At 46.1% G+C, this 27,288-nt stretch overlaps 1 protein-coding gene and 1 pseudogene across 2 annotated transcripts in view; both read right to left on the bottom strand.

The window, feature by feature from the left end:
* The window catches only part of LOC148027379 (putative polyribonucleotide nucleotidyltransferase 1, chloroplastic), an 89,953-nt gene that overhangs the window by 21,734 nt on the left and 40,931 nt on the right, over positions 1-27,288 (bottom strand). The window lies entirely within an intron of this gene.
* LOC148027380 (uncharacterized) lies at positions 23,285-25,592 on the bottom strand (annotated as a pseudogene).

Genomic DNA, 27,288 nt, shown 5'->3' with positions numbered 1-27,288 from the left:
TGTTGTTTTCAGTCTGCACGCAATCCTATGCGCAATCCCGTATGCAGCCCGCACACAACCCGAGGAGCTATTTCTTTGGAGGAGCTGCTGCTATTTTCAGCTCTGCCCCTTATTTTCTCGCCTCTGTCTGCCATATTCTCAGCCCTGCCTGCGATTTTCTACAAACCCTAAAAAATGCAAAAACCGTAATTTTCAGATATGGAGTTTTTTCTGAAATTTCTGCAATTTCCCATCCATTTTGGCCATCTCTTTCCGAATCTTAGCTCATGCCGCCCAAAATTTGGGGCTTTTGTCAAATTTCACTCCCACAATTCAAATTGACATCCAGTTTAAAGAAATTTCACAATTTCTTTGACATTCCTGCCAAAAATTTTGGGTCTTTTGTCCGATTTGCAGCCCCATGTGTGAATCTTCATTGGAACACTACATTGCACAATTGCATCAACATTTGTGCAAGAAATTTGGGGCTTTTGTCCTAGAGGCTCTGACACGCATCAAGTGGTAGAATCCAGCTGCTGTTTGTCATTGGCACACACCCCAAGGTGACATTACTGCACAAATTCAAGCTGTAAGGTACAAATTTATTCAATTTCCTAGAAATTTTAGGAAGAAAATTGAGGCTTTTGCCCGACACGCATTCCAAGGCAGTAAACAAGCGGTACAATAGCATTTAATTGCTGTTACAATCAAATTGAGCATAAAATTTTAGAAAAATTCAGTAAATTTTGGTAAGAATCAACATTGAATTGCTGTAATTTGTACTTTACAGGGCACACATTACAAGGCAAGTGTGGTACAGCAGTGCATTTTTCTTGGCTGAGTGTTGATTTGGATCAAATTGGCACACTTTGGTATTTGTGTGATAGTTTGGTACTTGTTGCATAATCCTAAGGGGGTTTTGGGTACTCTGAGGAGTACAATCTATACTTCAGCAAAGAAGTATTTGGCTGCAGTCAGGGGACTAATGATCAGAGCAACATCATTGGTGTCCTCACTCAAGAGGACCAACTTGATGCATCAAACTACCCATTGTGGAGTTTTATGGTCAGTATAGCGAAGGACTTGTGGAACTATGTTACAAGTGATTTGCAACAACCAAGAAGTCTTGCACGTCAAACACCTCACCGTAATGCTAGAGGACAGGCTGATGGTGCTACTATCCCTCCTACCAAGAATCAGAGGAGATGGGACTCAAAAGATGCATGTGCACTTTCTTTGATTGCCTTGTCAATGAAAAGATCGATCAATCCACACATCTGGTTTTGTAAGACCAGAAATCAGCATGGGATATACTTGAGCATATGTTCGCAGCACGTAACGAGGCTGGAATCTCTTATCTCCGTAGAGACTTGGCCAATGTGAACATGGATGAGGATGATAGCATGACAAAGCACCTTACTCACATACACGATTTGCACAAGAAGCTACTCAATGTGGATGAAATCATTCAAGATGCTGAATTGATACCGGGGGGAGCAACAACCCCTTACATTTGTGGAGTTGGAAAGCCTCTTGTTGCAAGAGGAACAAACTCGAAAGAATGTTGCATTCCATTCAGGAGATGTGGCTATGCTTTTCCAAGTTCAAAGGCAAAGGAAAAGTCCAGCAAAATGCAAAAAATCAACAAAAGGGTGATGTTAGATAACCATCAAATAAGGCTGTCCAAGACATAGAAAAATCTAAAAAGAAGTGGAAATGTCATTATTGCAAGAATCAAGTCATTATATTGATGAATGCCATAAGAGATTCGCCAAAGAGAAGAAACGTGACTCCGGTTTGGCTGTCCAAGAGACATCAGCCAGCAAAATCTGCTGATGGTAATGCTTCAGCCAACTTTTTGGAGGAGGACTATGCATTTCTAGCTTGCAATTATGATTCTTCAATGGTTGATTCGAGATTTAATGCTGCTGAAACGCAGCAAACATGGTATTTTGACAGTCAAGCTTCAAAGCACATCACTTCTAGGAAGTGTTTGTTTTCCTCTTACATTCAATCCCTGTTGGGAAGCATGTTACATGTGCGAACAGCAGCAATTATGATGTTTGTGGCATTGGGACAATCACTATTACTCCTGCAAATGGTTCTAACTTCATGCTTCTAGATGTCTTATTTGTGCCTAGCATTACAAAGAACTTCTTGTTTATCTTTGCTTTTAACAAGCATGGCTTTCACGTCATTTTTAAGGATGACAAATGCATTATCAGAGACACAGAGATGGATTACGTACTCAGGCTTTCTAGGACCTTGTATAGCAGTTTGTTTTTGTTGAATACCTATGATGCACAATCTCATGATGCTCTGGCAATCACTACTCTATCACCTGCTATGTAGAAGGTGGACCTATGACATGCCCGCTATGAACATATGGTGTCATATGGTAGATATATTGCCTCTAGGGGAAACTCCACCTCCTCATACATGCAAGGGATGTATTTTGGGCAAGATGCACACATATTTGCCTTCAAAAAGAATGGTGCAATGCGTGCTGTCCGGAAATTGCAACTTATTCACTTTGATGTTTGTGGTCCCATGAGGACACATGCACTTAGTCTCTTTACTTTGTTACATTTATTAATGACTACTCTCGGTATACATGGGTGTATGGGCTGAAAACAAAATCTAATCTATTTATGCATTTTAAACATCTTGTTGCAAAGCTGGAGACTAAAATTGGCTTGACAGTGCAAACACTTCACATAGATAGAGGGGGGGAGTACATGTCTCATGCTTTTGAGATGTATTTGCTTGATCATGGCATTACGCATCAAGCCATTGTTAGAATGACTCCTCAATAGAATGGTGTTGCTGAAAGGGAGAATGCTCAAAAGCAACGGGATACCTCATAAATTTTGGTTAGAAGGCCTTCAGTGTGCAAATCATCCATTGAATCATACACCTACTAAGGCACTAAAGATTATCACCTCGCTTGAAGCTTGGCATGGCAAGAAATCCAAGGTTGACTATTTCAGGTGCTTGGTTGTATAGCCTATGCACATGTTCCAAAAGACCTTCGTGGGAAGTTGGATGACAAGGCAATAAAATGCATATTTAGCGGCTACAATTCGGAAAGCAAGGGCTATCCCTTGTATGACCCACACACAAATAAAGTTTTTGTTACTAGGGATGTCATATTTGCTGAAAATGTTGCATTTTCACATGACCAGTTTCAAATGCCAGCCACCCATGACATTGGTGATGTCTTTGAGGATCTCTTGCTGCTTTCTTTGGAGAGACCGTGCCTCCTGCAAATGGCCAGACAAACATAATACAGGAAGAAGTTGCTGCACCATATGTGTCTAAACAGCAAGGTATTGATGATGGTTTGCCACATGCACTGAAAGATGATATACAGCATGAAAGGGCTGCTGTAAATGCAACAAAAACAGTCCCAAGATGGCTGTTACAAACTCTCTAGGAGAGTAAAATGGATGCTCCTTTAGCTCAACACACTCGAAGGGCTGCTAGACACAGTACATGATGCAAGGGAAGCACATCTGGCTGACTTTACAAAAGTAGATAATTGTGATGAGCATATGCTTATGAGCTAACTATTGGATGATAGTGATCCTACTTCCTTGGACGAAGCTCAACAAGATGAACATTCGATACAAGCCATCCACGATGAGTTAGACTCTATTGTCGCTAACTCTACATGGAATCTTGTGGATTTACCACTTGGCAAGAAGGCCATTGGCACAAAATGGATTTTTAAACTCAAACGCAAGAATGATGGTACCATTGACAAGTACAAAGCACGGTTGCTAGCAAAAGGCTATGCACAAAAGAAGGGCATAGATTATGAAAAGACTTTTGCTCCTATATCCCGTATGAGTATAGTGAGATGTGTAATTGCTATGGCTGCAACTTATGGTTGGAAGGTACATCGGTTGCACATTAAGACAGCATTCTTGAATGGGGATTTGCATGAGGATGTTTATGCGTCACAACCTCCAGGGTTTGTGGTTAAGGGGAAAGAGCACATGGTATGCAAACTAAACAAAGCTCTTTATGGTCTCAAATAGGCTCCTCGTGCATGGTACTCTAAAATTGATGCATATTTGGCCAACAAAGGGTTCAAAAACAATCCAACTACTCCCACTCTATACATTAAGAATGAAGCATCCCCCCCTAGACTGTCTTGAGAGGCTTCTATGTATAGTTATTTTCTAATTTTTGGACAACTCTAGCTAGACTATTGAGCACATGTGCTTTTTTGTAGAATTCTTCTAAGAAAGATGATTAGCCACCCTTTTTTATAAAAAACAAAACCAATTAACCACATGTATAAAGACTAGCATTGCCTTTAGCAACTAGTATCAAAATAGTAGAAAATCCATTATAGGACTCAAGCAATCCCTTACGCACAATGCAAACAAGCTTGACCATATGGCACAATCTTATCAATGTTAACAAGCTTCTCCTACAAATCCTCAAATCCTTAACTCGAGTAATATGGATGTCAATCAACTTCTAGCATCTTTTCTAAATCCAATTGTTTTCTCTACCATGCCAAAAGAAGCTCGTTTTTAATTTGACAAAAACATGCAAGTGTATCCCAAGCACTCTTTGCAATCTTGAATGACCAAAAACATTGTATGATGCCCATTTTATGGACAAGGCAATAAGCGCAAGTGCCTAAGCATTTCTACAATCTTTACATAGTTGTGCTGCAATGGGAGCAATAATTGTTAGATTTATTTATCCCCATGTGTAAACACACATTATCGTGTGTCAAAGTGCATGTTTGGGTGTAAATACCTTTTACCCCACTCAACATTCAATAAGGGTCAAAGGTGTAGGTGGATACCTCAACCTATATATTCAAGCCCTATCACTTGTATTTTTATCAACATCTATCACATCAACCTATTCAGCTTGTTGTGTACTTACAAGAACTCTCTTTTTTTTTGTGAAGATAATTGAATTCAGTAGTAGATATTTACATCAGACCATCAGGTTAGCGTTCTCTCTATATCTCTTACTTTCTGTTGCATCAGGTTGTTGTAAGGTAGTAGGGAGGAAAGATAAGCTTCAATTCGTGTGATTGGACGCATTTCCATGCTATAGGTGAGTTGGTTGGATTGTTAACTCCTTGTTGTTTGAACTTGGAGCTTGCTAGAGGCTGGGAGGGAGGATAGCGAGCATTGTGCCAGATTTTTATCAAGTTTGTGCCTATTTTCACAGCCACGATCGGGACCGTTTGATTCCTAGAATAATAATCAGACCATCCAATTTTTAAAATCGGACATAATCAAATTGTTTGAATAGACAAACTTTGGCTAGTCCAACATCGGAAAGCCTTGCTTGTCCAATTTAGATGATGCTCTAGAATCGGACAGCCCTAAATCGGATTTCCAATTTTGGAAATTGAACCATAAATTTGCAAATTGGACATGAAAATCGAACCTTAGTTTTTTGGCAAATTCCAACCTTCCTAGACCCTGTAGGGACCAAGCCCTACCTATAGGACATCCTAGTAGATCCCTAGGTGAGTGAATAGGGCAATGGAGACGATTGACTCGAGAGCTTAGAATTGACAGTCCAGGAGCGACTGTGGTCACTAACCACATCACAATAGAGGCCTGAATTGACAACTTGAACTTGTTATCTTTCACACAACACATCAATCATGCAAAGGGGACCTAGAGCAAACCATTCTGAGTGGTTTCCACTTGTACAAGAGAGCTAATACTAGTTGAAATCAATCAAAGGGAGTGTGATCTGCATTGATTGTGATTGAATTCACACACTAAACCCTAAACCCTAAACCCTAAACCCTAAGCCTGATTTGTATAACAGAGAATATGCTAACGGGGCCTAAGTAAGGAACAAACCCGCTAATAATAGAAAACCTTGAGAAGCAGGATACAGACCATCAGACCATCAGGTCATCAAAGAAACTCACACACACACACACACACACACTCACTCTCTCTCTCTCTCTCTCTCTCTCTCTCTCTCTCTCTCTCTCTCTCTCTCTCTCTCTCTCTCTCTCTCTCTCTCTACATTCTATTACATCGGACCATCACGTCCTCAAAGAAAGTAACGAAAGACTATTAAGACTTTATCACAAAGAGAAAATCACATTACTGGTGTAGAGCGAACAATAGGCGCCAGGGGGCAGCAATGTCAAGAAGAACCAGGTCAACTGATATCATAGAAGAAATCTGCCATAGCACTAAACCTCGAATATGGGCCACATGACCATGGATGCCCAAGACCGAATCAAAAATAAAGGCACTCCGAGTATGCCAAATATGCCACAAGGCAATCCATCTAAGGAACTGAAACAAGCAGGAATAATCAGAAAACAAAGAAGGCAAGGAGGGCAACTTTCCCATAATCCATGATCGAGCTATTATCCATAGCTGAGTCATCGAGAGCCACATGCAAGAAATAAAACACCAGATCTGTCGTGCAACTGGACAAGAGGCAAAAAGATGAAGCAATGTTTCATCACATGTAGTGCGGAATACACAACGACCAGCAGAGATCTTCCAAGCATGCAGCACCTCTCCAGTTGAAAGACCACCAATCAACAATCTCCACAATACGACTTTCCCCTAATAGGGAACCTTAGACTTCCAAAGCTGAAGGAATCTTTCCCGCCACTTCTTTTTGCCATCCCTAATATGCCATAATTTATTCACCTTTGTAGTGACCCATCTCTGGGCCTCCACCATCTGACGGTATATCTGGTTAGCAGACCTCTTCTCGAAATCATCCGAAATCACAAACTTCCAGTCACACCATGGACACAATGGATATAGCACTAGTAAAGGAGAGAACCTCTGAAGTTTGACCTGTATGATGACTAGATGTTACAATATCCACGTTGTACCCAAAAGTGTTGACGAATACGCCGAAAAGAGTAAAGACAAGACTGCCCAGGAATAACACCATCAAAAATTCTGCAACCCCAAACAAGACATCCGATTAAACTTGAGTCTATGCAAATCTTTGTTCGACCAATCCAACAACCTGGAGGAGGCTAAGACCTCCCCTTGCAGTGAATTCGTCTCCTTGCGAATCTTAGGAGAATGCCAAACTGAAAAACATAAGATCTCCTGCCAGGATGCAATCAAATGAGAAAGGAGAAAAGACTAGGTAGTCTTATTTGGCCTCGAGGAGTTGAGCACATGCCACATGAAGGCATGAATAACCATATTACCATGAGAGATACCAGTGTTTTCAATGAAAAATTTTGCAATGTCCAACCAAGGATGACTCTGTGCACATAACGCTTGCCAAAGGACCAACCTTGAGGCTTTCATATGCAAATTAACATCCAACAAAGCTGCTCCCCCCATTCGTTTAGGCATAGTCACATGCTACCACCACGAAATCCAAACCTGATCCAACCAGTTCACCTTCTTTTTCCACAACATAAACCTAATAGGCTGAACTAGTTCCAAAAAGAATAATGTCATACTGATCATAATACTTTGAGCAACTTTCAATCTGACATGGAAAGGCCAGCCTTGAGATTTCCAGTACATAAACCTGTCATGAATCCGAGAGGCCATCCAATCCAATAAGGCCCAAGGTGCTACTTCCACACCAATAGGATATCCCAAGTGTCTGGTTATATTTCCCTTTGGGATCACAATTCCATGCCAGCCCAAGGCTTGCAGATCAATCTCCGTACAGGAGAGAAGTGTAGAGATTTCTACGTATTAATATGAAGATCAAATGCCAAAGCAAAAAGATTCCACGCCACCATTACCCGATTAACATTAGTGTGATCACCCTTAAGGAACATAAAAGAACCATCTTCCAAAGATTGACCCACAAGTTGAGTACCACTGGGAAAAGTCAAGCCAGCTATCTCGCCTTGATCAGCCAACTTATCCAATAATGAGAGTATCGGGTGAGTAACCAAAGCAAACAGCAAAGGGCTGAGAGGACAGCCTTGCCTAAGAGATCAAGATAAGGCAATTTTTTCCGTGATCCCTCCATTAAGAGCAATATGAGCCACAACTCCCTGACCAATAGTGTCAACAAGAAACCATGCGAGACCCAAATCCCATTGTAGACAATAATTGCCGCAAAAAAGGCCAGCTAACATGATCAAATGCCTTCTAAATATCGAGCTGAAGCATAACTACTTGCTGTCCTGAAGCTTTAGCATAGTCAATTCCCAATTGAACATTCAAGATGTTATGCATGATATTCCAACCTTTAATGAAACCATATTGACATGGATGAACCAGGTGTGGAAAAACTTTTTGCAATCTGTTGGCAACGATTTTGGAGAAGATTTTATATAACAAACCCATAACGGAAATAGATCTCCATTGTTTCAAAGAGGTTGGGGAGGGAAACTTGGGCAAGTAAGAACTCTCTCTCTCTCTCTCTCTCTCTCTCTCTCTCTCTCTCTCTCTCTCTCTCTCAATCATGGAGTTTCACCCTCCATAGCCTGCTAGCCACACATGAGCTCCATAACTAACAATGGTATCAGAGCAGTCTCCAATGCTGCCATGTTCAGATGTGCCACCAAAGAAGAGAGAGAGAAGAATCAGAAGAACTAATCGCTACCCCTTGTGCATCTGCTGCCAGTTTGCCTACAGGTCATGCCACGTACCTGCCTGTCCATTGCCTGTCACTCCAACGCCACGTTTGAAGGGTCGCCACCTGACTGTGCGCACGTCAGATTCAGGAACACGCATCCAGTCTGCATCAAGTCCCTGTCGGTTTGTGCTGTCCTGGCCATCAAGTTGGATCGTGGCTGGTCTGCCTGCAGCACCCTAGTCCAGAGGTATCAGTCTGTCCCAACATGTGCCACGTCAACAAGCGGCCGTCAGCTCCCAATCTGAGGACCCACCTGTCTGCCCGTTGACTGCCGAGCAGAGATAAGGTTCTGATTAAAACCTTATTAATTAAAGTTTAAAAATTTTACTTTGAGGGGCAGTTCATGCACAATTTGGGGGTTTTCAGCTATGAGAAAAATTTCTTCAAATTTCATGAAAAAAATTTCATCAAAATTTCTCGTCATCCACCCAATAAAATTGGGGCTTTTCAAATATGAGCCTGCTTTCTCCAAATTTCTTCATTAAATTTTGACCCTTTTTCAATTTGAGCTCCCTCCATGGCATCTACCATCAGGATGTCGAGATATGACATCACAATTGAAAAATTCTAGAGCGTTGGATCCTCCATATGGAAGACAAAGATCCAACTCATACTTATGCGAGAGGGCACATGGAGAGTCATCTCCACTAACGAGTTGAAGCACATTCGCGGCAATGCACAATCCTTCAGAGACTCTTAAGCAGCATCTCGATCATTTAATCTTCTCTATCAACAATTGACCACTCTCAATGGCCATCTAGATGATGATAAAAAGCCTGTACTTCTTAATAGCTTGATGAAAGAAGCACAATTCCATGAAACCATGACAACTCTCAAGGTGGCTCAAGAGATGAAATATGAAGAAATGGTCACCATCCTTTTGGATGACAAAAGGCGCAATAAAGATGCTGATATAGCACCAGCAACCTTCTGCACCAAGAAACAACCACCAAAGTGCCGATATTGCAAGCATGTTGGTCACACTTTTGACCAATGCTACAAGAAGAAAGATAAGCAGCAAGACAAGCAACACGCTCAATATGTCACTCCTAATACCTTATCAAATAGTGACCTTGATGAGCCACCTACTATATCTGACAAGACCCTTAATGTTACTATTCAATCATTGTCTCTTGGCAATTATGAACTCTATCAATATGCGTTTCCAATTAGATCATAAATAAATAAATAATGTGTTTTGGAATTAGACACTGACCATGCCAATGCATTTCTTAAGACCTTTCCGAACACATCCATTTATTGTGTGGGATACTCTGCCTAGATTTTTATCCAAAAAGATTTGTACTTTCCATTTATGATTGCACTAGGAGTTACATTTCAAGGGGAATTGCAACCACTACTCATGTGACCTCTAAGTTGATCCTGAAGGCTATATGCATGTATTTGACCTTTGGTCATGTGCCCAATGCCTTTGAGCCACATTGGCTTTTGATCAACCTCTAAGCCATGCATACGCACCTTTGAGAACCATGTCTTACTTCGCGTCCCTCGGCTTCTCCATAGACCATGTCATCCTCACGTTGTATCTCTCATTTATGTATCTCCTTTTCCAAAATCATTGTGCAGAATTAGGCACTACCTCTTCAAGGTAACACCTTCCCTTTTCCTTTTTCATATGCTTCGAGTCACGGATTCAACCACCCATGACCCAAAGGGGGGTAGGTTGGATTTATTTATCCCCATGTGTAAACACATATTATTATGTATCAAAGTATTTATCCCTGTGTATGAACACATATTATTGTGTATTTTATGTATCTCCTTTTCCAAAATCATTGTGCAGAATTAGGCACTACCTCTTCAAGGTAACACCTTCCCTTTTCCTTTTTCATATGCTTCAAGTCACAGATTCAACCACCCATGACCCAAAGGGGGGTAGGTTAGATTTATTTATCCCCATGTGTAGACACATATTATTATGTATCAAAGTATTTATCCCTGTGTATGAACACATATTATTGTGTATCAAAGTGCGTATTTAGGTGTGAACATCTTTTGCATCACTAAGCATTAAATAAGGATCAAAGGTGTAGGTGGAAGCCCTATCTCTTGTACTTTCATCAACATTTATCACATTATTGTATCTCTCTCTCTCTCTCTCTCTCTCTCTCTCTCTCTCTCTCTCTCCGTAAAAGGTAATTGTATTAATTACGAAAAAAGTACAAGTTTACATGATTACAAGATACACGATGTTTCTACGCCATCGTATGCAAAAACTCGCTCTCTCTCTACAAGAAGTAAACAACAAAAAAAGTTACAAAAATTCATGGCAAAGAGGCAGCGGAAATTGCCATATGCCAAGGAAGTAAGTCCTCCCGAGGGAGCAAGTCGGAGAGCCGAATAAGATCTATCTGCTAGAGTAAGAGACCTTTAAGCTTGGCTATATGCCCCTGAACATTAGAGGCGGAATCAAAAATAAAAGCATTCCGAATGGTGCAGTTATGCCAACAGCCCCAATATCTAAGAAAGTGAAACAAGATCTTCATATGTGGCCGTGTCGCTATGGGGTATTTGGGCTGCCCAAAAACCCAATCAAAGGGGCGTAGCGAGAGACCAGCCACCGCGTGCCAAACTCTTTTTTTTCGTAAAAGGTAATTGTATTAATTACGAAAAAAAGTACAAGATGACTTGATTACAAGATACATGACGACCATCTAAGCCATCATGTGAAAAGGTTCTAAGTACTACAAGTTACAATGCTATGGCAAGGATGCAGATGAAATTGCCATATGCCAGGGACGTAAGTCCTCCCTAGAGAGCAAATCAAAATGCTGGAGAAGATCCAACTGCCAATACAAGAGGCCCTTAAGCCTCGCAATATGCCGCTGAACATTATAGGCGGAGTCAAAAAGAAAAGCATTCCTAATGGTCCAGTTATGCCAACAGCCCCAATATCGAAGAAAATGATACATGAGCTTCATATGTGGCTGTGCAGGAGTGGGGTATTTGGGCTGCCCGAAAACCCAATCAAAGGGGCGCAGGGTGAATCCAACCACTCCTTGCCAAACAGCCGACAAAAATAACCAGACTTTCTTTGCGATGGGGCAAGAAATAAATCGGTGGCGGGCTGATTCCACAGCAGTGGTGCAAAAGAAACATTTGCCATTGGAGATTCGTCGCTTGGAAAGAGCCGACACAAGCGGAAGACCACCAATCATCACTCTCCAAAGAAAGACTTTACATTTGAAGGGTGTCTTGTTCAACCAGCCCTCCATCACTGTTGCCCTCCACCATGACCGGGATTTACGTAATCCCCATAAAGCATTCGCTTTGGTAACTAGCCATTGATGATCTTTAATCAAAATATGATAAACTTGGTTAGCAGAAGCTTTGCTTAAAGTCAGCCGGCCTTGTAGGTCCCAATCCTGCCAGGGATGATCTGAAGCAAGGGCAGGAAAAGGTTGTCTGCTCTAGAGCATCCGCAAAAGCTGTTCCCATAAAGGCCTATATCCCCGAGGGATCCTGAAAAGTCTCCTAGCTGTACGAAAAGATATAAGCACATTGCGACTGGCAAGGGTGGCATCCGCAACTGAAGACACGCCCAAACGGGCCATCCGGTTGAATTGTGGTCTAAGCTCATGTTTACCTTCCCACGCAAGTAAACGCGAGACTGCCAGCAATTCCAATTGAAAAGAGTTAGTAGCCGAGCGATCCTCCGCGGGATGCCATTGAGCCTTCTGGAGGACCCGTTTCCAGGAACATACCAAATGAGTAAGCAGCGACGAAGAAGAACTGGAGAACCGCGAATCAGCATTAAGAACATGCCACCAAGAACTCCTGATTTGGGTATTGCCATGTAGAAGTCCATGGCTCTCAAGGAAATAACGGGCTATATCGACCCATGGATGATGATCCGAGTACATGGCGCGGAAAAGAGACCAACGGAGTGCCTGCATGTGAGTTTGGGCATCCAAAATAGCTCTGCAACCCATGTGTTTGGGGGTGCATGCATGCGACCAAGAGATCTAGGAAATACCTGCATGCAATGAGTCCTTTTTCCATAGCATGAAGCGAATAGACTGAGTAAGAGCATTCAGAGTCGTAGTAGTCCAGGGCAACAATGGCAAGAAATATGTGAGCATTGGCAACATAATTGTCTGGGCCACTTTGAGGCGAATATGGAAGGGCCAGGCTTGAGATTTCCAATACATAAACTTAGCCACCATTTTCTGGGAAATCCACTGCAGAAGTTGCTTTGGTGGAACGTCAACACCCAAAGGGTACCCAAGGTGCTTGACAATGGAGCCACGAGGAACAACCAGACCCTGCCAGTCCAAGGACTGCAAGTCCGACTCCGTGCAGCTGAGAATGGCTGATTTGAGCGCATTGATACGAAGGCCGGACGCCTAACCAAAGATGCCCCAAACATCCAATGCTCGTCGAAGGTTGTCCTTGTCCGCACGCAAAATCATAAAAGTATCATCCGCCAGGGATTGGCTAATGAAGTGCTGTCCTGTAGGAAGCGACAGACCGGCCAACTGAGAAGAGGCTGCCATATGGGATAACATGGAAATAACTGGATGTGTCGCAAGGGCAAAGAATAGAGGGCTCAAAGAGCATCCTTGTTTGACAGAGCAGGCAAGTACAAATGGCTCCGTAGCACCTCCGTTCAGCATGACTCGCGAAGACGCTGCAGCGCTGATGGTGTAGATTAGACGCGACATCCGGGGACCAAAGCCCATAGCAGACATAAGTTCAGCCACGAAAGACCAATCCAGATAGTCAAAAGCCTTTTCCAGGTCCAGTTGAATCAGTACTACCTCCTGATTAGAATGCCTTGCATAATCAATAGCCAGTTGAGCATTCAATACATTGTGCAGAATATTTCGGCCCTTAATGAAACCATACTGTAGAGGGTGCACAATGGCCAGGAGATGCTTATGAAGCCGATTCGCCATTACTTTGGAAAAGATTTTGTACATTGAACCCATCAAAGAAATGGGGCGCCACTGTGTCAACTTAGATGGCGAAGGAACTTTGGGAAGCAGTTTAATAAGGCCTTCTTTCCATGAGGAAGGCATAATCCCCATTTGCCACACCTGCTGAAACAACGCCTGCAATGGCTTCGCCAGTTGGGTAGCAAAAGCTTCAAAGAACTCATTGGTGAGACCATCCCAACCCGGACTTTTATCCTTGGGCAAGTGTAACAAGACGTCCATAACCTCTGCCTCACAAATATCGGACTCCATAGTAGCTTGCATGTCCTACGGAAGCTGATTGCGGACCAGGTCATAAAAACCCGAACGGCCTGAGTGATTTGGTCTGAAGGGGGAGAAGTGGAGCCGAGAAGATCACGGAAATAATTCCTGCACATATGCACAATAGTCTGCGGATCCAGGATAAGGTGGCCTTCTGCATCCTCGAGTCTGGTCATATTCTCCCGAGCAGGAGAGGCATGGAGAGCTCGAAAGAACTTATGGGTCTGACATGCACTATCTTGCAGAGTCTCTGTCAGATGTTGCAGTTTGGCCTGCTGATATGATTTCAAGTGGAATTCTTTAATAAGATCAGCCACTCGCATGGCCAGTGCGAGCAGAAATGCATCATCCGGAGTGTCCACCAGCAGAGAACGGACCAAAGCCAGCATATCCTCAGCTGCCTTGCGACGCTGCCGACAAAGAGAGGCATGATAGATCCCATACTGCCAAGCAACCCGCTGCACATTAGAGAGCAATCTTTCAAATGACGCAGTGCCCTGACAAGAGGAGTCCAAGAGGAATCTGTCAATCAATTGCTGCATATAGCCCTGAAAGATTGCATGCTTCAGGTAAGACGAATTGAAACGCAAAGGAAGTCTCTCCAAAAATTGCTTGAAAGGTGCAACAGGTTGTGCAAGCAGCTCAAGCTGCAGAGGGAAATGGTCCGACAAGGCATATTGCTGCAGTACTTTTATTTCGAGCAGCTCGGGAAGAAAATCATCATTCTGCATGATATATATACGGTCCAATCGCGACCATGTTGTTGCATACTGGGCAGAATGGAAAGTAAACCCTGTAGAAGACGGGTGTAGCCAGGACCAGAGATCTTGCTTAAGAACAGCAAGAGCCAACGCATGCCACATACGACTTTCCGGCGCGTCCATCACCGAATGCTCCGATGTGGACTGGGAAGAATCAACACACATATTGAAGTCCCCCATGAAGAAGCCCCATCTGCCAAGTGACAAGGAGGTCTGCAAAGTCTACCAAAGCGCCCGACGAGATAAGGAATCATTCGGAGCATAGAGGCCAAGTAGCCATAAGATTTCCCCTTCGAATAAAATTTCAATCACCAAAAAACGGCCATGAACATCATTTTTAATAAGAACCGGCTGATATTTGTTATGGACAATCATGAGCACACCCGAATAATGCATGGCCTGTGTCCCTGCATAAAACAATCGAAAGCCATGGCAATCCACCACTTTTCCCGCTTCACCGTGACTCTTGTGCTCAACAGCGCACAGGACATCCCACTGATTTTCATGCAATACAGTCCACATGGCATGTTGCTTGTATCGAGAACAAATTCCTCACACATTCCACGTGGCTATTTTCATGTGTATTCAAAACAAAATCAGGTACGAGGCACAGCTTGCCTCGATTTGACTTTGTCAGCGAGAATGTCCGGGACGCCCTCGTCCAAGAAATCCGCCAACACTGCAAAAGAGTTCCGAGGACCAGATTTGGAAGTAGACGGCATATCTGCTGGCTTGGGGGTGGAACGGGAATAACGACGGTCCCACGGGGTAATGACATTACCTCTGGTATCAAATGCCAGCTTAGCAGGGGGACCCTTTGGACGATCCGAATACATTTTTCTGGCGGGCTGACGAAGGGGGGCAGAGGAAACCCAATTAGTGGCACTGGAATCCAGACCCGAAACCTCTTGTTTACCTTTGGCCAGAGCTTGAGGCTGATGGGTAGCATCCAGCAACGAGGCATCACACACCATATCTTCCATGGGCGGCGCAGCATGGCCAACATCAGAAGTGTGTTGCTGTTCCGGGCATTCGGCCATAAAATGCCCCAATTGTCCACAAGAAAAGCAATGGCCTGCAAAATTGCCCCATTTCAAACGAAAGTGTAACGGGTGCATGCCAGAGCAATTAAGGCGTAACCAGGCAGGCCTTTTTCTTGCCGTGTCCCATAGCATACACAAGCGGTTGCGATTCACAGCCTTGAGACTGGGAGGGACCAGAACAGTGCCCACAGCGGCCATAGCATCCTTCAATAGTGGCCAATAAATAGCCGGACAATTTTCCACCTCTACCCACACAGGGCATTCGCGTTGCAGCAGACGCTGAAAATCTGCCATTGGACGCCATGGAACCACATGAACCAACCGGCGTTCAAAAAACAAAGGCAGTTTAGACAGGAGAGCAGCGCGGTGCGTCTCCGATTTCAACAGGACCTCAAAAAAACCCCGGGAGCCAACAAAAATCTCTTCAACACATTCCCCTTGTAGCAGATTGTGCAACCATTGGCGAATACGGGAAAGCAACGGGATTCGACCAGTGAAGAAGAGTATCACAGCGCGATCATAAAATACCGAAAAGGAGTGTAGGATAGTTTTTAGGTCCACGATGGCGTCCAGAACATCGTCAGGTGCAGATTCAGAAAAGACTTCCTGATTATGTTGAACATAATCTCCAAGCAAAGTGTTTGCAAATTCCAGCAAATGCTCACAGTCCACTTCCTGAGAGTCCACAGGATCCGAAGCAACCTGAGCATAGGACCGATCCTGAGAAACACCTATCTCTTCCGAAGTATGCTTGGTACGTTTACCCGCAGGCTAGATGTCGGGACCAGGGGGCATCTCTTCGTTGCACGGAACCATATCCTCAGGTTCCTCAGCATCAGAATCTGGGCCAAGTGCTGCCACTGTTTGATCTATGAAATCCAAATCCAAACCAGCCATCGTATATGATGATTTTGAACTCGAAGGAGGACTGGCCCTCTCTCTTGCCGGCTCTCTTGCTCTCCCTCTTTTCTGTACAGAGGCGCTGCCCAGGGGTGTACTCTGCAAGGACAGCGAATGAAAACGGAGCTTTACCTGTCACCGTGCAGGGGCAGAAGGGCGAACAAAGGCCTGGCGGTCTCCACGGCAGGACGGGACAGGCTGGGGTGCCGGGCAGGGATCCGTCAGCAGCATCCGGGGTCAGGGCGTCAGTGGCAGGCGACTGTGGACAGGGTGTCAGGGACAAGGCAGCTGGCCGTGGACAGGGCGCCAGGAGCAGTACGCGCTGGCGGCTCCAGGAGTAGGGCGTCTGCTCCTGACGGTGCCAGGAGCAGGGCGGCAGAAAGGGGGCGCTAGGGATTCCGCTGCAGGAGGCGACCGGCTGCCCTAGACGAGCAGGAGAGGCTCTGGCAGCTGCGACAGGCGTGGGCACGCGAGACTGACGGGCGCAGCAACGGCACGTGCTGACGAGGGTCGCGGCCGTCAGTAAGCAAAGTAGGAGGAAGGTCCAGGCGACGGCAGGTTGCGGACGTCAGGGCCGACACCCTCCACGCAGGTCCGGGGGAAGATCGCCCGCAGCGCACAGGTGGTTCGTCGTCAGGTCACGGGGGAAGCAGATCCGCCATCGCGTCGTCCGATCCTCTCTCTCTCTCTCTCTCTCTCTCTCTCTCTCTCTCTCTCTCTCTCTCTCTCTCTCTCTCTCTCTCTCTCTCTCTCTCTCTCTCTCTCTCTCTCTCTCTCTCTCTCTGTGGCCTCTTTATCCGTCATCGGCACCATCCGCGTGCCAAACTCTCTCTCTCTCTCATGGAGCTTCATCCTCCATAGCCTATTGGTCACATATGAGCTCCATACCTAACAATAGCAAATTTTGTGGATGAAATTGATCTAACAACCAATAAGCTTCAAGAAGTAGATACATTATTGTTGCCTCCTAGATCTGCAACGATCCCCATAAGACTATTTTATAGCCTATTAGCCACCAAGGACATGCTTCATCATATACACCCACATGGGAAGGTCCCGTTCAGCTTGTTATCCACAAAGAGCATCCAAACAAATCATTATTGTTTCCCATTATTATCCCAACTATCTATGCACAAGTACCAAATCTAAACATTCTTTCAATATTGTTCGGTGTACTTACACATAAAAACGTCAAGAGAAAAAGAGCAACAAAGAAAAAAGGTATCCTGACGAGCAATCAAGCAAAACCAAGTTTGAAAGAGCGGGCAAGAACATGTATTGGCAAGGGCACAAGAACTGAGATTAAGGCCAAGAATAGGATTGAAAATTTAAAAAGATGCAAGTGTCAAATTTTGCCTGGCAAAACAACGTGGCATGAGATGAGACAAATGAAAATGGCATCAAGAAAGAGCATTGGGGAGAGAAGGATGCTATTAAAGAGAGCAAACGCTTTTGCTACAACCAAAGAGACATTCATAACAACAATAATTTCCATCATTTCAATTCTTTTGCTGCATACTACTGATTTTTATTATTCTTCTCTTCTTTGCCATTCCTCTCAACACACAAGAAACTACATGCATAGAAGAAGAGGTTGCATAGAAGAGGAGTAATAGCAAGAACAGAGAGCACTTGAGTGAATGACTCGCAATGCACCTGGCAAAAAGGCTCCAATCCCACAAATAAGATATTTCACTTTGCTATCAATTGTCGAAATAGAGGTAGAGCTAGAGAAAAAGGTGGGCAAAAAAAAGAATGAGGGTGAGAGACTACAAACACACCGTGTATGCAAGTGTACCTTCACTAACAGACGAGTGAAAAGAAAAGTACAAATCCTAAGGTATAGAACCTACACCCAAAGTGGATGTTCACACCGAGAAAAGAAAGACCAACAAGTGCCTCGTGATAAGGTTTGTTCACACCAAAGCAGTTTAAAGAAATACGATATCTTTGCAGCATAGTTGTCAAGTACAAAAGGTATGACATGGTACGGTATGATAAAATATGGTACTAAATGGTACCTTATGAATTTATAAGCTACGGTACGATATTAGTGCGAAAAACATTAAGATGATTTTTTTAAATAACAAAAACCATAAATCATTAAACGATAGAATACATGTTTAAAGTGGAAATAGCCATTTCATTACAAAATAAGATGAATACATGAGGGTGACCATCGCAGTCGCATGGGCTGCGCAAAACATGAGATACAACTATAGTCTAGTGTATCATAGTGCTATCATGCATGTGGATACAATGATAGTAGATATAGAAAAGAGAAAGACCTATGAATCTATGATGAGGCATCACTATCATCATCATCATCAACATCATCAGAACCATTTGAGTGCTCATCAAGAGACTCTGAAGATGACTCCTCGGCATCGAATGATAAGACACACTCATACTCATCTTCACTGATGAGGTTACCATCATCATCAAATGATGGCTCCCTAGGTGGCGGCTGTGTAGGCAAGGGGGGGATGTTATCATAAGGCACAATATGTAAGCTACTAAAGCCCTGCCCTACATATGTCTGCAAGCCACTTCTCGATATTGGAGAACGTCGAATGACCATGCCCATGCTACCACCTACTCGAACTCCTCACACACGAGCACGCTGACTATGAGTGTCACGAGTATCTTCTGCTATAATCTCTCTACTATAGAGCTCTACAAAAATCCTCTCCTCCACCTCCTCATGTATACTTGGAAGAGTGTCTGAATGTATCAACATTCACCTACACAATGCAGTGATGCACATAAGATTGTAAATCCTAAAGTCTAAATTGTAAAGTATAAACTTCAAAGTTCAAAGTTTCATCATAGCCCTCATCATGCGTAAATTAATGCGGCAATAAACTAGCCGCTCTAGCTATTGTGTGCTAAGTCAATTGCGAATCTTTGTGTAATTGAGATAATAGGCACTCTAGTTTCTCTCACATACACCTGAAGAGCAATCCTGGGCAAGGACCCTCATGGCTGAGTACTAAAGGGTCTCCAATGCCTATCTAAAGTTTTGCCACCAAAATAAAGGCTTCACAAGTGACCCTCTCCTCTAACAAGTGGAAGAAGCAAAAGCTACATGCCCTCTCTGATCTATGCCTAGCATCCTAGCTCCTCCAGCAATGCATTGTGGTCATCCACAAGGACCACACGAGTCAAATAAGCAAGCTGGTCCGAACAGAACTCTCTATCATTCAAGACTGCCGGTGACTTGTAGGCCAAATGTACCAATGCGACAAAACCATGGATGGGCTTATACATCCATGTACATCTCCTCTCTGTTATCTCTAAAACATGTGCACGCTATGTCTCTGTGATCGTTGTACAAGCACATGCTTCCATCAATGCTGCTCTAAAGAAGTGAACGAGAAGGCCCATGGTGGACCCCTCGCAATCACTCTTACGTAACACCCTATAGAAGGGAGTCACAACAATGACAATGGCACGGACTTTTTGTCAAAACTATTCATTAAGACACAAGCGTTGCATGGCTTTGGCCTCCTCTGTCTCATGCTCATCCCACTCATTCCATAGAGTGGACACCACTATCTGGCGCGACCACACCTCATAAAGGCACTCCAACAATAACCACATGTAAGTAAAGCACGTTGAAGAAGGCTTCTTCAACTCCAAAGTGCTATGCTCACGATACATCGCAAGCACCTTTATCTTTACCGTGAAAAAGGTGACAATTAATGTAGCTTTGCGGACCACCCTCTTCACTCACTTGAGCTTCCCAAAGTCCCCCATCAGCAAGTCTAAACAATGACTTGCACATTGAGTCCATACAATCATGGGAAACTCGGCCTCAAGCAAACGGCCCATGCGCCAACATTTCGATGCATTGTCGGTAACACTTGCACCACATTGAATGGGCCCACCTACAACCACAATTTACAATTTACAATTTACAAGCAAGTATACTAACAAGACTTGGAGGTTAGAGAGAGAAAGAGAGAGTTGAGCCTTTCAAGTTTCAACTTTCAAGATTCAAGAATGAAGAGAGATGGGGGTTGGGGCCCAAGGGAAAAGAGAGAATCAAGATAGATATTAGAGAGAAATTAGAATAGGGAGATAGACAAATATGCATAAATCGATTATCATAATGAAAGAAAGTGAAACAAATTTAAAAGGCAATGTATACCTTAATGATAGCTTGTCGAATGTGGCGGTAGATGAATGTGCCCATCGTTTTTCTCCCCCTCTTGCCGATATCTACGGCCTGCAAAAAGTAAGTGCCGAGTGGACATGAGACGAGTATGTTAATGATGCCCCGTTTCTTACGATCACTCCATTTGTCGGTGAGAATGAAGCAACCATATTTTATCCATGCGGTCCGAATAGGATCAAGGGCTCTATCAATCCTCTCTTTCTCTTCATCAAACTTTTTCATCCTCATGTCGTTGTATGTGACACCGGTGCATCCTTCACATGGACCCACATTGGCAATGGCTTTTAACATCTTTCATTGCTCTTGCTTTAGGACATTGAATGTTAGATTGCACTCAATCACCGTGCGTGCAATTTCAATGTCCACAAGTCGTTGCCTTTCTCTAAGAAAAGGTAACCAATCCACACACATGACCACGAGCTTGAGAGAGAGAGGATTGTCTCTCTGGCGCAGCATGAGCCTCCACTCTTTGTCTTTTACCGGAGCCGAATGCAGATGTGGAGCCCTCACCACCAATGGTAGAGACCTTTCCCGCATCGGTTGAAGATATGCCCAGATTCGATGCTTCCTCATTAGTAGGCATAGGAGTTGGTGCCGATAAGCCACTTCCACCTCCTCTTGTGGATCCCCCTCTCATCTTGGCAAGAATCTCCTCCATGATGTTTTGAGGGATCTGCTTGCATGGAGCAACTTGCCCCCCGTCTTGAAAATATGTTGGAAAAAGGCAAGTTGCACCACTTATATAGCGCTTCGCGCATTACTTGCACGTCCAATCGTGGGAGTTGGATTTCTTTGTGTCCCTCTCCACATGGATCACGTGCAAATTTAAGGCCTCATGCTTCTCACGAGTCATGGTGCTAATGACGAATAAAGAGGAGAGAGAGAGAGAGAGAGAGAGGGAGAGGGAGGGGGAGGGGGAGAGAGAGAAAGAAAGAAAGAAAGAAAGAAAGAAAGAAAGAAAGTTATATTAACGCCTACAACAAGCCAAGTTGGCCTATGAGACCAAAATGTTGCATACAAAATGTCTGGGAGATTTCAAAAGTCCTAGTGAAGCTAACGTTTATGCTATGTTGAACTAAATTGAGTAGGTACAAAATGATATCTAGACTAGATACAATCTAGAGGTACTCCCCGTGCAGTGTGAAACTGCTCCTAGGGTATTCATCCTAGGATGTCCCGCATGGGTCGGTCTAACATGAAGAGGCTAAAGCGGCGGGGCAAGACCCTTCGATGGCGGCGTAGTATCCCTTGTATCTTCGACATGTGTCTTCTGCGGGGGCGGGGGCCGACGGGGCGTGGGCGCCGGGCTTTACCTCTCGCTGTGGCTATTTCTAAGGTGGTCCCCGGGGGTCAGGAGGCCGGTTGGGCTGGTGGGGGCTCAGTGGAGGGGAGGGTAGCTGGTATTTGGTAGAATTCGTTGAGTGTGCGTTGGTTGGTGGCTCCTCGCCTTTGCTCCGTGGTTTGTAGGAGGTGGTCTTTGTGGCGTCGTATTTCCAGTAGAAAGAGCCCCAAGCATCTCTAGTCTTTAAATTCCATCACCTTGGAGAGTGGTCCGAATCCTTCGCTAAATAGGCAGTGGAAGCGTCCCCGGGTTTCGTAGCACACTGGGCATCTACAGATATAGTGTTCCTCTGTCTCTGGCTCGAGATGGCAGAGCTGACAGATTCGGTCTTTTGGGGGGAGGGGGTTGGCCCCGTATCTGCCCGTTTCGACCCGTAGTTGGTGTGAGGACGTGCGGATCTATCCGATGGCACTTCTGACCCCGTGAGACAGGTGTGTGTCCATGTAGCTTGGGCGGGTGATGAAGCCATCCGGAGAGATGTGCAAGAAGTGTTCTCGGTAGAAAGCCTTCTTGGTTCCTACTTCCGACGTGGGGGTCACCCATATCCTGGCTATGTCTGTCTGGATGATATCCATTCTGGTGATGCGATTCACCTCCTCTCGGCTGAGCTCCAGGTGTGGGCAATCTAGGCTGTATTGTAGTGGGGGGAGGTGGTCCATGTGCAGACCATGGAGCCGTAGCTAGGTCTCTGTTCGGGCATACCAGCACTCAGTGTCCCCTTGTGTTGCTAGCTGTTTGGATGACTTCAGGGCGAGTTTGGGGTACCGGTGCCGGGGCAGGTCCCATATTCGGCGCAAGAAAGTCACGGTCTGGAAGAGGGCCTCAGCCACGAGGAGCGGTGCCCCCAGCTCTGCGTGGATGATCTCATGTGGTACGAAGGGCTTGCTTCAAATCATCCCTGAGATCATAAGTATTAAGGGTCTCTCCATCTGCTCCCATCCCTCATAGGTGGCCTCCTCCTTAGGCAGTGGCTGATCCTGTGGGGCCCTCCGCGAGTGGTAGAGACTCGACCCCCATATGGGAGCCCCGTACAGGAGGGCTGGTGTGACCAAGGTGTCAAAAATCCAGAGCTTTGTCCGGGGTTCCTGGAACTGTATGCGGGCACATTGGTTCTCCATTGACCCGAGGGCTGCATAGCCTCGGGTTAGTCTATCTTCTGCGGCTTTTCTCAGGGTAAATCTCAGTCCAGAGAATGTAATCCCCAGATAGATGTATCTTTGGACCACGTCCACGGTCTCTCCGCCATATGTGAAGGGGGGTACCGACCGTCAGAGCCACTGGGTTGACGTGTTGAACATCATGACCTTGGTTTTCCCCAGGTTCACAGTTAGGTCTTTGTCTTGGCAGAAGGCCTGTAGTGCGTCTAGTTGGCGTTGTAGCCCTTCGGGTGTGTTGGAGATGAGGACTATGTCATCCGCATATAATAAGATGGGTATCAGTGTCCCTCCCAGGCTCGATCCCTCCTCGCCCAATCTATCCATGTACTCTGAGATCTCATCAATATAGAGGCCAAATAGGGTGGGTGAGAGTGGGCATCCCTGCTTGACTCCGATGGTGCTAGTTATCTCCTTTGACAGCCCTCCTGGTGCCGGAACTCGGCCCGTTCCCGATTCGTATAGTGCCAGTATCCCCCATTGCATTTCGGTTGGTAGCTCCAGTTCCTGTAGTCTCTGCATGAGCCTCGCTCATGGGATTGTGTCAAAGGCCTTGCGGAAGTCTACGAAGCAGCAGTACACCCGTCTTCCATGTGCTCTGCCCTCCTCTATGATGGCTCTCAGTGTGAGGATATGGTCAAGGGTACAGAACCCCCTCCTAAACCCTGCTTGTCCTACCGCCCGATGTTGGTGTTGCTCTGCCCACTTGCTCAGCTCGTGGTCCAATATGGATCCATAGAGCTTGGCTAGTACATGGCCAACCATGACTGTTCGGTAGTTCGTAGGAACCATGGGGTCTCCGGCCTTCAGAATAGGTATTATGGTGTTGGCTGACCAGCTGGCAGGGAAGCCTTCGCATAGGGCTCTGTTGAACGTGTGTGCTAGGAGAGGTGCCAGTATGTCTCTAGCATGGGTCAAATGCTCTACTACCAAGCCTTCGTGGTCTTGGGCACGGCCATTTTGGAGTCTATCAATGGCATCCCGAACCCGCCTTGTGCTGAAGAATGTGGATGATTCGGATCTGCTCCCTGGGGGCCGGGGCTGCTGGGGCTGCTTGGGTACTTGGTATAGTGAGGTTGCATATGCGTGCCAAGTGTCCGGGGAGGTGATGGGCGTCTGGGCTCGGGGTTCCTGAAACGCCTTCCATGCCTCTTTGCTGTCCTGTCCTAAGAATAGCTAGTAGAATTCGTGTTCCACTTTGGAGAGGTAGGCTCGTTTCTTCCGTCGCACTAGACGACGGAAGATCAAGCGTGCCTGTTTATGCGTGTGTACTCCCCGTGCTTCGTCCTGTTGAAGACGAAGCCGGGTTTCCCTGCACTCTGCGTCGTACCAACTATTCTGTGGGACATTCTTGTTCGGAGGGGTGGAGTGGGGGGATGTGTGGGGGAAGTATTCGGTAGCCGAGGTGTGTAGTGTGTATGCTAACTGTGTTGTGACCTCCTCCAGGGGTGCGTGGGGGTCCATTTCCTGCAGGCTCCAATAGAGATGGTCGGAGTATGTGCTCGCAATTAGCCTAGTAAAGTGGTACCTAGGGAATCTTGTTGGGGGGGGGGGGGGGGGGGGAGGGGAGGGGGGAGGTTTAGGTCATATCTGCAGGTTATGTCAAATTGCAGGTAGGCATGGTCGACAACCACTGCGAGTGGGCGAGGTGATATTTTAAAGGACTGGATGTCAGGGATAAGTGATAGAGGGCCGAGGATATAGTCCGATGTGCTTGCTCCCAGTTTCTGTGTGGGTGCTCAAAGTGCCCCCCGTCCGATGCAATTGGCCGCGTGCTTGTGTGGGAAGCATGTGAGGGCATCCGACCCGGGCCATCTGTCGAGACCGTTGAGGATGGCTAGTCTGTGTGCCCCCCTAACGCCAGTAGGTGTTCACCATATTCAGTGCATTCAGCTGTGTCCTGTGATGCCTGGTTGAGTCCTATCTCCTCCGGTGCAATCTCTTTGTACATGTGGTCTTCGCTCTCGAAGAAGGGGGTCTGCCTCTGTGCTGTGCATGCATTGAAGTCTCCGGCCAACATGACATCCCCCAAGCTGGAGTAGTGCATGATATCTTCGTACAGTGGTAGGTATGGTGACTCGCCCTTCAATGGTGCGTATGGGGAGTGTGCTGGTGGGAAATAGCACACCACCATGTATATGTCTTGGGGGCGATCTGTGTGTATCTGGATCCACATGAACCGAGCTTCCTCATCTTTCCACATGACTTGCACCATGGGCTGTAACTCCTCCCTGTACAACACAGCCACCCCTCCGGACCCTCGGGTCCCTCCTTTTGTTCGGGCTCTAGGGCGGCATGCCGTCTCCCATCTATATCCCCTCACTTCTGGTAAGTAGGTGCCTGGGCTTTGGTGGGTTTCTGTGTAGAGGACGATGTCCTTGCCGGTGAAGGTCTCCTGGAATAATCCTGCATCTGCTTTCATAGCTCCGTTGCAGTTCCACACTGCAAACCTCAGGTGGGTCTCATAGGCCGCGCCCCGTCATTGGCGTTTATCTCTGATGATGACACGACCATCTCTGTATACTGCCCATTTTCCCGCTTTGCGAGCCTCCAGGATCTGTGGCATGCATTCTTTACAGTGTGCCACCTGTGCGGGTGTGAGGTCATCCTCCAGGTAGACTTTTTCCCCTTTTAGAGCTGTCCTTTTAGAGAGGAAGGCTCGTCTCGATTCTAAGTTGGCAAATTTGAGGATAAGAGGCCTTCCCTTGGTGAGGTCTTTCCCTACGCGCCATGTATTCTCCACTATTTGAGGGTCCTCTACTCCCAGCTTTTCACATATCTGCTTGGCGTCTACCAGGGGGCTATCCCCTTCCTTCCATCCAACCACCCGGATGTGGAGCACTCTAAGCTTTCTCCTTTTCTCCTCCTCCAATGCTGCATTCACAAACTCCTCCATCTTTGTTGGTGACTTCTTGGCTACCTCAATCCATTTGGAGTTCTCGGCCTACTTCGGCTTGTGCTTGTTTCACTATATTCGCCCATGTGTTGAGCTCCTTTGTTACTTGTGTCTTCAGCTCGTTGATCTCGGTTTGCACCTTGGTGGGCGTTGTTTCGGTGATTTCTCCTTCCTCCTTCTTGAGTAGGTCCAACTGGTTTCTATATTCATCGAGCTCGTGCCTCAGTTCTTCGATCACCCTGTTTCTCTCCTGGAGGGACGTTTCAATGTCCATCTTCCAGGAGGTGAAGTGTGATGTGATCTCGGCATAGATTTCATTCTTCCATTCTTGTACTTTCGTGCTTATTTCCTCCTTGATTTGGTTTGCCGTTTCCGCACACATTGCTGCCATGATCTCCTTGATGTTGCTGATGTCTTGGTCATGCGCCTTGCATACATCTCGGAGGGCCTCCATGCCTTTCCTTGTGTGGTAGTCTGTCACCTTGTCAATGCTACTCCAAATCGCTGAGTTTTTCTCATTTTTCTCCCCTCTTGTGCGGTTGCCTGGTGACGAGGATGTCTTGCTCGAGCCAATCCCTTCCTCAAGGGATGTGTGCATCTGGCCACATTGTGGAGGCGGATGCGTGATGGGCGGTGGTGGGAGGTGGAGGAAAAGTCGGGTATTGACAGGGCTAGTGGCGGTGGTGTGATATGGGTACCGAGTCCGGGGCGTGAGGGAGGCCTGTAGCAGGGCGGGGGAGAGGGGGGGTGGCTGCTACGAAGAGAGAAGGGGGGACGGCGACTGCTCGGACAAGGAGCGTGGACACGTGGAGTGGCATCCGATTGTGCGGGGACACGGACGAGGGACGTTCGAGGCCGTGTCCGGGTCGGACGAGGGCGGGGACTTGGACGAGGGACATCCGTTTGTTGGGGACTCGGACAAGGGGTTTAGTCCACGTGGCAGTGTCTGAGTCGGACGAGAGGGAGTCCGATTTTGAGTGGACTCGGACGAGGAGTGTCGCGGATTCGGACGGGAGGTTTGGGGTACGGACAAGCGGTTGGTCCGAGTGGCGTGATGGCAGAAGCAGGAGCCGTGGTGGGAGCAAGTGACGAATAGACCGGACGGTTGGGGTAGTGATGGGCGACAGTGACGGGTCAGTGGCGGGGACAGGTAGTGACGGGCGACGGGTCAGAGACGAGCGAAGAGAGTGCGCTTAACTGCCGCCTGACGCCTGACGACTGC

The sequence above is a fragment of the Lygodium microphyllum genome, chromosome 13 (assembly GCF_053477565.2).
Source record: "Lygodium microphyllum isolate KBCC chromosome 13, Lygodium_microphyllum_v1.1.10, whole genome shotgun sequence".
NCBI classification, from domain to species: Eukaryota; Viridiplantae; Streptophyta; class Polypodiopsida; order Schizaeales; family Lygodiaceae; genus Lygodium; species Lygodium microphyllum.
Note: the sequence above shows the minus strand (reverse complement) of the source record. Positions and strands in the feature narration are given on the sequence as shown.